General features: G+C 38.8%; 1 long non-coding RNA gene across 2 annotated transcripts in view; it reads right to left on the bottom strand.

Annotated features, from left to right (window-relative positions):
- LOC146075201 (uncharacterized) overlaps positions 1-11,691 on the bottom strand; it is a 38,218-nt gene that overhangs the window by 16,900 nt on the left and 9,627 nt on the right. For both annotated transcript variants that reach the window (XR_014473518.1, XR_014473517.1), the window contains exons 3-5: positions 8,248-8,305; positions 5,002-5,091; positions 1,688-1,967 (exon numbers count right to left, since the gene is read on the bottom strand). This is a non-coding gene — a long non-coding RNA (uncharacterized LOC146075201). The remainder of the gene's footprint in view (positions 1-1,687; positions 1,968-5,001; positions 5,092-8,247; positions 8,306-11,691) is intronic.

Here is an 11,691-nt window from a genome sequence, read left to right as displayed (position 1 = left end):
TGGGGAGATCGGGGCCACTACTGACATCAGTGGCCCTTCCTCCCAGTGGCTTGGGCCTGCGTGCGTTTTTTTTGGCGGGCCTTCATTGGCATCAATAACAACTAGTTCCAGAACAATTTCCAAAGACCTGCACCACCAAACAAAACTAGTATTCCGGCAAACAGGGTCCATAGTTAATTATAATAAAGAACGTTCGTCAGACCCCGCAGCACCATGTGCAATGACAATGTCAGCATGTTATGAAGTTACTGCTGAATATGCTAATTTACAATACTCTTTTATTAGCCATAAACTTATATACTGTAAATAGTATAACTATCAGAGGCCCCGCCCCTTAGGCATGATGCCATCATGTTACAGGTTAAGGGTGCAGTGGCGGCACAGGACACACAGTCACCCTGTTATGGCACTGAGAACAAAAGCTGCAAAGCTAATAAGGTGTCACTCGTCTTTATTGGTTATATTGCACCTCTATTTACTAGGCCATACTATCTCTTGCAGTGTAAGGTTAATTCAACTGCCCAGCCCAGCCTGAGTAAATCCCGCCCTGTGCAAGCCTGCAAATTGCTTAGTATGGCTTGCAAAAATTAGCTGGATATTAGCTACAAATACATTCAATAGAAGCAGTCAGATTGAAGTCACACGCCCTCCCTTCAAACGCCTGGGCACGCCTGAGTTTTTCCTGGCACTCCCAGAAAATGGGTTGGTACCAACCCCAAACTCTGGCTTCCTGTCAGTCAACTTGTGTATGACCAGCTATTAAAAAAAAATCTGCATTTCATTGCAAGAAGGGCTCGCACATACATACTGTGATCCATACTCATTTGTAGTCTATCGATAATCACCCGGCCAGGTCTGTTTGGTCTATAGTACTGTATTTAGTCAAGCATTCCCCAATCTAATACTTTAGCCATCTAAATGAGATGCATTTTAAATACAGTTTTCAGTCTATCATTGTACATAATTCAAACTAGATTTCAAATGAGCATAAAGCATAGAATATGAACAAGGAGTTAAAATATCATGTATTTAATTATATATTTTCTGGATTCCTTTCATTCTGAATGTTACACAGTAATTCCCTCATTGTGGCATTATAGATACCGTACTTTTACAATACAATATATCATATTCCAAAACACGACATAACCCGATAAAGAGTGAAAACACTATTCTTAATGTTGTAGAGATTAATTACTTTTTATTTAAGCTTAAAATCAAGATTAAAATAAATTACACAAAACTATCTAATTGCTTGTTAATATATTTTTTTTTAAATATTGCGAAAAGGCTTTTTTTTTCTTTATACAAAAATCACTAATCGCTACATTACATTTAATGATCTAATAAAATGACACATCTGTTTCTGCAGACACTAATTACTACACAGATAATACATGGATTTAGCAAAACAAAATAAATCTATCACATTATTTTTTTACCGGATTATCAAAAGCAGCACCTACTACAAGCAAAACGAGGAGTTATTAGAACAGTGAATTAAAGAGTATGTTAATTTGATTAATTTCAAGGGCAGATTTTGTGCTCGAGAAGGGTGGTGGCGGCCGAAAGTGGGTCATGCCAGCTTCATTTATTGTCCCGTTTCTGTTGCTAATTAGCACAATAAGGAGACGATCTATGAGCGGGAAGGGGAGGGGGTTCATATCGCACAGCAAATTCAGCCTACCTTGTGCTAAAGCAGCCATCTTAAATGTTCCTTGATTCCATCAAAATGGCCTCCATCTACAGAGCAGGTTCCGGGAGAGGATTATGCAAGATGGCAATGTTGTCCATGGCATTTACTTCTACTTGACTCTTTCATTGTTGATCAATAACAGTACCTCATGGTGATAAAGCTTTTAATCATATATTCAAATGAACAAGCTGTGAATGTTGTTGTATTCATTGCTTTGTAATAAGGAAGCTGCATCCTACAGCAGGGCCTCAGTTTCCTCACGCCTCTTTCACTGTGTAGGAGACAAAATATGAACATTTCTCTCTCAGCCTTTGTCATTTTATAATAACTCTTTAACAAATTTATATGTCCCCTGTTTGGATGTGCAAATAACTGGAAACCTTAATGAGAGCAGGGAGGTGTAATTATATGAAAGTATAGGCCAAATGTGATAGGGTGTGAGAAGCAGAAAGTGAGAGATTTTGGGAGAGTTTTCACATTTTTAAAGCAGCAATCATTTACACTGCAAAACCGGGTTGATTTTGCCATGTAAATGATTGCCGCTTTTAAAAAAAAAATGGGAAAACTCTCCCAAAATCTCTCACTTTTTGCTTCTCACGCCCTATTACTTTGGCCCTAATGTCTAGATCACACATGGTACAGTTAACAAAAGTACAGTTTTAGTGAATATTGTAATTTTATCCATTTAAAATACGCACTTTATATATTAAACAGTTTACTGAATCTTACTACTGTCCTCATTAATGACGGGATGCATGAGGCATTGTATTCTGAATGCAATGCATCCCGCCTCTCATTGTACACCTACCAGTGTTTGCCTGAACGTTTCAGCAAAGGACAGCTCTCCCAATGAGAGCTGTCCACTACGGTGTGCAGAATTGTGGGTTTAGGACCCGGAAGTCTGTCAGCACACGTACATGCCGCAGAGGGTGTTTTGAAGGTATCTGATTGGATCCCTGTCAGGGGAAAAGATCAAAAGAAGCCAACAGCCTTTTGAGAAGTAATGGATGGCAATGCCCACCGCATCCAAACTCAGGAACGTCATTATTGCGTTTTGGACACATTTTTAGGTATGACACATCCTGCCCTTTGACTGGCACAAAACCTTAGCTCTCTGTGTTTTTTATGAACCCTTCCATGAAACACATAAAGAAATTGTGTTACTACAGGAGGTGCCAAATCATAGGATTTCCAATGGTTACATTTCCCACAAATATTACACACTCATATTGATAAAAGTGCGGGTTGTTGGCCTTAGACATGTAAATAGCATCAAATTTACAGTAGAACTAAAATACCAGCACCTCACATTTATATTGCATAGAGATTTCTAGCATCACAAGCCACATTACCACATGTTCACATGCCATCAGTCCAAGTGCATAAACATACAAACAATCCCATCTAGGCGGCTACAACACTTATCAGCGGCCATAAGACACAGTATATGAATGGAAGCTGTTGCATTCAAACTACTGGAAATATGCTGATATTTTCTTAGAATATATATCTCTGCCACCCTAATAATTGTTTGAGTGTCCTGTCCCCTGATGCGACTTTCTTTATTTACCTTGTACCTGTCCTAAATTGCCTTGTACTGCTTGGTTTTGCTCATTTAAGTATTGTTAGGCGCTGTGGAACCCTTGTGGCGCCATATAAATAAACGATAATTATAAATAAGCATAATCTATCTATTTGCATTTGTCTATCGCTATCTGTATCCATTAATATGTCTGTTTAACTGTCTCATATAAATTTGTTTGGGCCTATCTAATATTCACGTGTATCTATCTATCTATCAATCATTTTTCCAGTGCTGATGAAGCAGTACTTGCACTGCATTTAGTGTAACTACAGTCACCAATGCATAAAAAGAGGCAGGCCTAGCTAGCAGGAGAAAAGTCACCTCTCACTGTGCAATTTATAGTATAAATGTCAGATGCTTTTAAATAAATATAAATAAATTGTCACCAATCTCAACCAGATTCGTAATAACTTCTAATGTCAACCACCTAACAAATATTACTTAATGTAGTTATAAAACCCCAATTTTAAAATACAAAAAAAAATAAACAAACAGCCATTGCACCACGGTGATGTTACTTATGGGAACGTCACATTATTTAACAAAAGTATAAAATAAGCTTAAGAAATTAGAAATATAGTTGGGCATATGTGCCAGTTCAGGTAATGGTTCTGTAGCCTTCCATAAATTACACCCTTCAACCAGTGAAGGGTTTAAATGAATCCCCCTTCCTTGGCAGCAGATGCTTATAGTGCATTGTAGACTCATGTGGCAATGTGAAGGTTAATAATTTGGACAGAGAGATAAAGCAGTCAAATAAAATCTACCAAAGAAATTCTTATTACAGCAATGACAGCGTGGACTGATTGTGGGAACGCCCCACATGCAAATTGCTGCAATTGTTATTAAGATGAGGTCTAACACATGCAGATTTGTAGCATGCATATTCATTTGCCAGCTTCTGAAGACCTGGCCAATTGCTGCTTCTCATTAACCAGACGATGAAGCGTCTTATAAATCACGCTCAGACTCGGCAAGCCTTGTGGGAAAAAGGTTTGCCCCATTGTTGGCAGTGTGTGGCATAACAGAATGCACCGAATATGGCTGTGAATTTAATTTAGAACGGATGGCCTTCCCATTACAACACAATGCTATTTTCCGTGGTGGCACAATAAACAAAAAAAATACTTGCTACATGCTCAATTTCAACCCAAACGCTTTATAAATAATTACATTTCTTATAAACATAAGGCTAACATAAGTAGGTCAGGCACATTTTTATGTAAACAGTAACCTAATATATCCATACGGATTCATCCCACTCTATTTTAAAAAAAGACATTTACATCTGATGTCTCAAGACCGTTTGCTAGAAAATCACGTAACTCCAAAAAATTAATTAGTTCATTTATGTCTGTACTCCAGAGAAAACATTAGGCGATGGGTTATGCGCTAGAGGATTGATGTGCTTGGTCACAAATGGGCGAGCCATTTAAACACATTCAAGTCTTTGGGTTTTTTTTGTGGTGAGTTATATATCTGTGCCCTTCAATTGCAAAATAAAATGCTTTAAACAAGAGCTGTCACCGTATTCCACATAAAAGGACAGTCCTGATAAATAAACAGAAACCATAAACTCTATTACTTTTTCTTTAGTCCCTTCTAGCATTACGGTGATGACTGTAGTAGCTTTGCCTGTAAATATATTTGGATTTAAAAAAAGAAAAAAAAAGGAAAAATACAAAACAAAGCCAGTATTGCAACAGAGAAAGGGTCTCACCTGCATACTGGAAGCCATTTTGAATTTTAGGCCCGGTTTTTCGCTAGCCTCCTGCCATGCAATTTTAATTCACTTTGTGCCCTTGTGGAGCTGCAAAGGTTAAAGAGAAAATGTCCTTTATGAAACATTAAAGTTTCATTTAGGTGTAACATGCATTTTTACAGCAGAGCATTTCTGTCTTGGGATTTACAATGCTGTCAATGAATTTTCTAATTTGTTGATTGATATAAAAAAAAAAAAAACAGAGGAATTTAACAGTTGTTATAACAATTTTTTTGTATGAAAGAAAAATAAAGGTTACGGTGCAAGAGGGACCCGTGATGCAAATTATAAATGTTCAAAAAGTATTTGAAATAAATGACTTGAAAAAGAAAATCCCAGTAGATATCTGAAGATCTTAATTCTATGTGTGGGAAAACATCAGGGAATTTGAATTTTCTATTCCACCCAAACGATGCAGTGGAAATGTGACCCCACATGATAAAAGTGGTTATTTCAGGTTAATCACACATCAACTGTAAAGCAAGTCAGCTTAAATCTTTACATAAGTAGTAATATGCTCTCAGTTATTCATACATATTGCTCTCGTACTGTATATTCATTTCCAGCACTCTCTTCTATACAGGCATTCAGAAATGATCTATACTGTATGTCTGCAATTGTACCATTATTGTAAAGTGATCGACAAACATTTATGTTCATGTATGTGCGTGAATATATAGATGCATTGCTAATGGTTAAGATTTCTGTCATGGACTTTTTTTTTTTCTTGAATTGTCAAAATAAAAAAAAATAAAAAAAATTGTGAAGGCTCCATCAATGAGACTAAGTTTTGTGTGAAAAACATAAAATGGATACCAGTGGATGTGATCTATAAGGGTGTCATTTAAAATACAGTGAGAGAAGTATTGGGGGGGGGGGGGACAGAGACTTAATAAAAATATATTTTGTAAACATATAAACTGATACATTAGATAGATACATTATTATACTACGACAAATGAAGGTCCAACTCGCAAGCTAGGCACATGTTTACCACAGATCTATATCTATTAACAATGAATTTTATTTTGACACCTGGACTTTACCAATTATATATTACTTTCAATAAAAGTAATGGAGTTGGTGTACGGGTATAAAAGAATCCGGGAGTGTAACTCCCAGAGTCAATGGAGGCTCCAGCCACCAGGCTCCAAGCCTTGAAGGGGCACCTGCATTTAAAGCAGCACCATTCACAGCAGGATCCCAGTGTGACCACTGCTCTTGCAATGTAGCTATGTGGTGCTCCTGTAGTTAATTGGCCCTATACCAGGAGCCCTGCTAACATCTGCAATAGGGGACAGGATGGCTCCTGCCTGGTACCACTCAGACTGAGCTGTAGCACAGTAGCAAGCAATGCTGCTGCACTCTGAGATAATATGTACATGCTGACACACACACCATAATTGGGGTGGGGGTACCAATCTCCAACTTGCCTCTGGGCGACTGAGATGGACTTGCACCCCTGAAAGTATCAGTATATATATGGTCTCTTTGCACAGCACTATTTGCACCTTACTGTACAAGTCTTGAAGAAAAGACCAGTGGGTCTTGAAACGTCGACTGCAATGTACATGTTTCACCTGATGGAATAAAGTCACCTTTTAACATAAGCCCGTGGAGTGCCGCTTGCTGGATCTATCAAGACCAGGGGGTAACTGATATATATATATATATATATATATATATATATATATATAGCCAGAAGCGTTGTTAGAGAGCGCTGATTACAAACTCAGACCAGCTGGATTTAGACCAAAGTCAAAAGGTCTTAATTTAGCACCAAAGTTCAAAATGCTGAACTGCAGCTCCTCCTCTCGTGAAACCACGAATGCCCAGGGTTCCAAAGGCACAGAAAGATCTAAAACAAAGAGAATGGAAGAGGGCGCTTCATGGTGCATTAAACGAGATATATTTTATTGGATCCACAAGGACAATGATCCACAGTAAAAGGCAATTGCTCGTACCGATTATAAAAACAGTGTGGGCTGGTTACCACATGGCATTTGAAATAAGCACAAATGGGCAATGCTGCTCACACGTCCAATACCGGTCAGTGGAACTCCAGGAAACCGCGACTTGACAAGCGCTGGATTGCGCTGCTGAGACAATGGAACTTGGAGACGCCGGCGTCAGATGTAACAGACGGATGACGGGAGACAGCACACAGGTCGGGTAGGAGTCACAGGCCACGCCCTGACGCGTTTCGTCACTGGGACTTCGTCAGAGGGCATGGCTACTGTGACTGACAACCCGATATTTAACATGAAAGACAGCCCTGTTCGCGAATCTCGCTTACAGGGTCTTCTGCAAAAGACCCCCCAAAGCTTAAAAAGAAGGCTAGGGGAAAACGGGGAACAGGGTCTTCCAAGAAGAGAACCCAAAATGAGAATTGTGTAGACAAAGAGTCCAGTAATGTACTCAGTAATACTGAGAGTAAAGAGAACATTATAATTAATTTATCTAAGAAAGTTCTTACAGTTACTGAGAAGGCTGTCCTGACTAAAGGTCTTTCGTTTGCTCCTTCGAAAGAACCTAATAAAGTGGATCTTACTATCGATCTCAATCTTTTTGTTAGGAAACTAACTCTTCAGCGACATTTCCTTCGTAAAAATGAGAATGTTAATCCCTCTATATGTCCCTCATCCTCCCAATCGGGGTTGAAGAAAAAATCGACGTATTACCCTGTGGAATCACGGGGACCATACCTAGATCTTTTTTCTGAACTTGTTAAAAAAGACATAGATAAAATGAATATTAAAAATAGCAGACAATTTAATCTTAGTAAAAAGGAATCTGATGTCCTTAAAAATCTTGCTCTTGACACATCTGTCGTCATTAAAAATGCAGACAAAGGTGGGAGTATAGTAATTTTGGACCGTGAATACTATGTGGCTGAAGCCTATAATCTTCTTCACGATATCAAGTCCTATACTAAACTTGAAAGAGACCCCACTAGTATGTATTTGATTGATTTTGCAGAATATATATATATAGTGTATTTTCCTAATGTTAGTATACCTGCCAAACCTGCCCCATATCTGCCTGCTATTCTCATTAGAAGCCATATGTCATTAATAGGTGCGCAAAGTACACAAATGACAATGCTAACATACCATTGTTATCTCATGTTGATATTAGTGTAATATAAAAACTGATTGGGAAATCCCAAAATGACAAGCTCTAATCCCCCCAGCATTCAGATACCTGTATTTATTGTATCCAAGGGTCTTGACGGATGAGTCCGATTTTTCTGATGAATAAACTAATAAAAAAAGACAAATACATTATTTTTAAAAAAAATATATTATTTAAGCCACAAAAGCCAAGATATAGTAAGATAGATAGATAGATAGATAGATAGATAGATAGATAGATAGATAGATAGATAGAAGACACACACATAGGTAGAGAGAGAGAGAGAGGCACAGATAGGTAGATAGACAGACAGACAGACAGAGATAGATAGATAGATAGATAGATAGATAGATAGATAGATAGATAGATAGATAGATAGATAGATAGATAGATAGATAGATAGATAGCAATACCCTTACATGATATATTATAATGTAGACACACATGCACATTTACTCAAACACACCTATAATACATCTGCCACATATGATTTTGGAGAATGAAGAATAGTACAAAAATAATTCCGGATTGTGGATCTTTCCTCTGTGCACATGAAAGGTTTGCCTGGCATAGCCAACCATGCAAAATCACAATACAAATGGTAAGAACATTTGTATGAGAAGTTTAGCTTAATGTGTTGTATCCTAAGCAACCAGTACCATTGTTGTCTGTAGCATGCAATGTTAACTGCACAGCTCTGGCTTTGAAACATGAATGTGCTAATCACTGCCTGGTATATTTTCAATTGTTCCCAATATGTTTTCATTGTACTTTCTCTGTAAATGCAAATACATTATTCATATGGGTCATGGTACAATTAGCATCAGAAACTACATCTCCCATGATCCTCAGCCACTTCTGTAGCTACTGGAGTGCTGTTGACTAGCCATCCTTGAACTAGATAAGGGCCATTTTTATTCACATACTAATTAACACTCCTGGTTTTACTCTTCATTAAGGGATTGTCATGGACTCAGTGACTTTGTCAAGATCAGGAAAAGCAGGTGTCAACAGTATTCATCCCAGTCTGTTAACACACAGAAAGGTGAGAAGGGATTTTAAATACCTGTCTTCAGATATGTCATCTGCAGCTTTACAAAAATGCATTTCCCATCGTGACTTCTGCAATGCTATTCTGCAATTTTGGGTGTAATATTTAAATCCAGGTGCTAAGCAAGACAGCTAAAACTGGAGACCTCTTAACAGTTTTAGACAATCTGTTAAAGAGAAGTGTCTTAACGTGTCCTAGAGGAAATCTCACAGGAACACAGATATGCTTTCTCTGTACATACAGTATCTGTATACTTTGAGTATAGAAGACACTACATATATTTGTATATTATTAATGTCATGTCTGAACCCAAACTGTGTGTATGTCTATTTATTTATTTATATGTCAATAGTTGTGTGTGTATGTATCTATATATACATATATATACACATACACACATACATCATACATGCACTGTTTAATATACATATATATGTGTGTGTGTGTAGCTATATATATATATATATATATCTATATATATATATATATATATATATATATATATCTATATCTATATATATATATATATATATATATAGATATAGATATATATATTGCAAATATGACATGGAGGCCATTTAATGCTGCTGCATGGACATGGTGCCTTATGAGATGGGATAATCCCTAAATGCCTGTGTGTTTACCTTGCGTCTTTTTCCATTAGTAATCTGACTTGGAGTGGTGGGTATGGCGTGGGAAAGACCTATTTGGGATTTTCACAAATCAACTCACTCCTTGAACCAAAACCAATTAGCCTGGGCCAAGGTCCCAGCATTTAAGAAATTGCCCTCTTTTCAAGCCCACAGTTTCAATTGCTGAGAGCAGCTTGGAAGTGAATGAGTGTATCCCACTTAAAGCTCCCCTTTAGAAGAACTAAGGTTATGGTACACAGGACATCTCTATGGAGCTCAGCATGCTCTGAATGATGTAGTCCACTGACCCAAGACTTCAGCTTGTAACTGCTGGGGTCAATACAAATGGAAGCAAACAAAGCCACTACAATCATATAATCAGGTCCCGGGACTCTGTAAATGTCTCCTATTCTGCAAAGCGGGCTCCCTAATGACGTGGTGCAGATGCTGATCTAGAAAGCTAGTGGAGGTTGGTTTCAGACCCACTGGAAATCATCATGATCTATTTCACTGAAGTGCTCCAGGCTAGATAGAAGCTAAGCCAGGCGTTGCACGCCGAGACAAAACAATAAGATCTCCGTGCACCTCTGATGCAGGCCCTGCGTGTGGGTCCCAGCACATCACAGGATTACTGCACTAAAGTTGGATTAGTAACGCTTCTAAATGTGCTTTAATTCCAGCCTCTCATGCTCTCAGACGCCCCGTCTAGCTCAGCTGTACCTGGGAGACTGCTCTGGTCAGTGGGCTGCCTCTAAACCTATTCCATCTTGTAGTCATTCTACTGATCCACCATGCCAGTGCCAACGCCATGGCTGGCAGGGGTTGTGTTACCAGGCTTATCTGCCATGGAGGACCGTATACAAAGGGAGACTTTCCAAACCTTATAGCCGAGGTGTCCTCATTGTACTGATGACCACCACACCGTCTTCCACTGACGACGGGCACTGAAAGGTGGCAGCTGAGGGCTTCATAATGGTAAACGCATGGCAATATTCATGTACTGTTGGCTGACTTGGTATACTGGAGGTGTGTGCAACCTGCGGCCGGAGTAGCAGGCATGTACTTGTAGTTCCCCAACAGCTGGGCTGTAGCAAGCAACAGAAATCCTGCATGGCTCTTATGAGGGATGGCACTAGAGGAGGTGCCAGCCTGGGGGGCAGTCAGATGACGCTGCATAAGATGCTGCTGATAATTAGACTACAATTACCTGGCACTTGTTCTGCAGGGAGACAGTAACAGCCTAGACTAGGAGATCAAACAAAGGGATTCCAGTCTGTTTATAAATATTTATTTTCTTAGACCTGATGGAATGGGGTGAGGTTAACAAAGAGGATGTGGTGTGTGTGTGTGTGTGTGTGTGTGTGTGTGTGTGTGTGTGTGTGTGTGTGTGTGTGTGTGTGTGTTTCTCTTTAAAGACTAGTCATTTCTAGAATTATTATCTTCACTATGCACAGCCACAAGATTACAATTCACATCAATTTATTCGTGCAGCTTTCTATTATGGGGGGGGGGGGGGGGGGGGGGGGGGGGGTGTGTGTGTGTGTGTGTGTGTGTGTGTGTGTGTGTGTGTGTGTGTGTGTGTGTGTGTGTGTGTGTGTGTGTGTGTGTGTCATAGCTCCATCCAGAGGGAAATCGAATTAGATCCCATCATCACCTAGTCTCAAATGTATTTTGTGCAAATGATTTAATGCAAATATTGCATTTGGAATCTTTAAATATAACTATTCACGCTTCAAATATATAATATATGAGGGCATGTATAGTGGTTTTATATAGCAGAGGCGCAGGGTGTAGTCAGAAATCCAGCACAGCTTCCAGTGTATTTTCCTT

The sequence above is a fragment of the Crinia signifera genome, chromosome 4 (assembly GCF_055691185.1).
Source record: "Crinia signifera chromosome 4, ASM5569118v1, whole genome shotgun sequence".
Classification (NCBI taxonomy): Eukaryota; Metazoa; Chordata; class Amphibia; order Anura; family Myobatrachidae; genus Crinia; species Crinia signifera.
The sequence above is the reverse complement of the archived record's forward strand: the minus strand, read 5'-3'. Positions and strand labels throughout refer to the sequence as shown.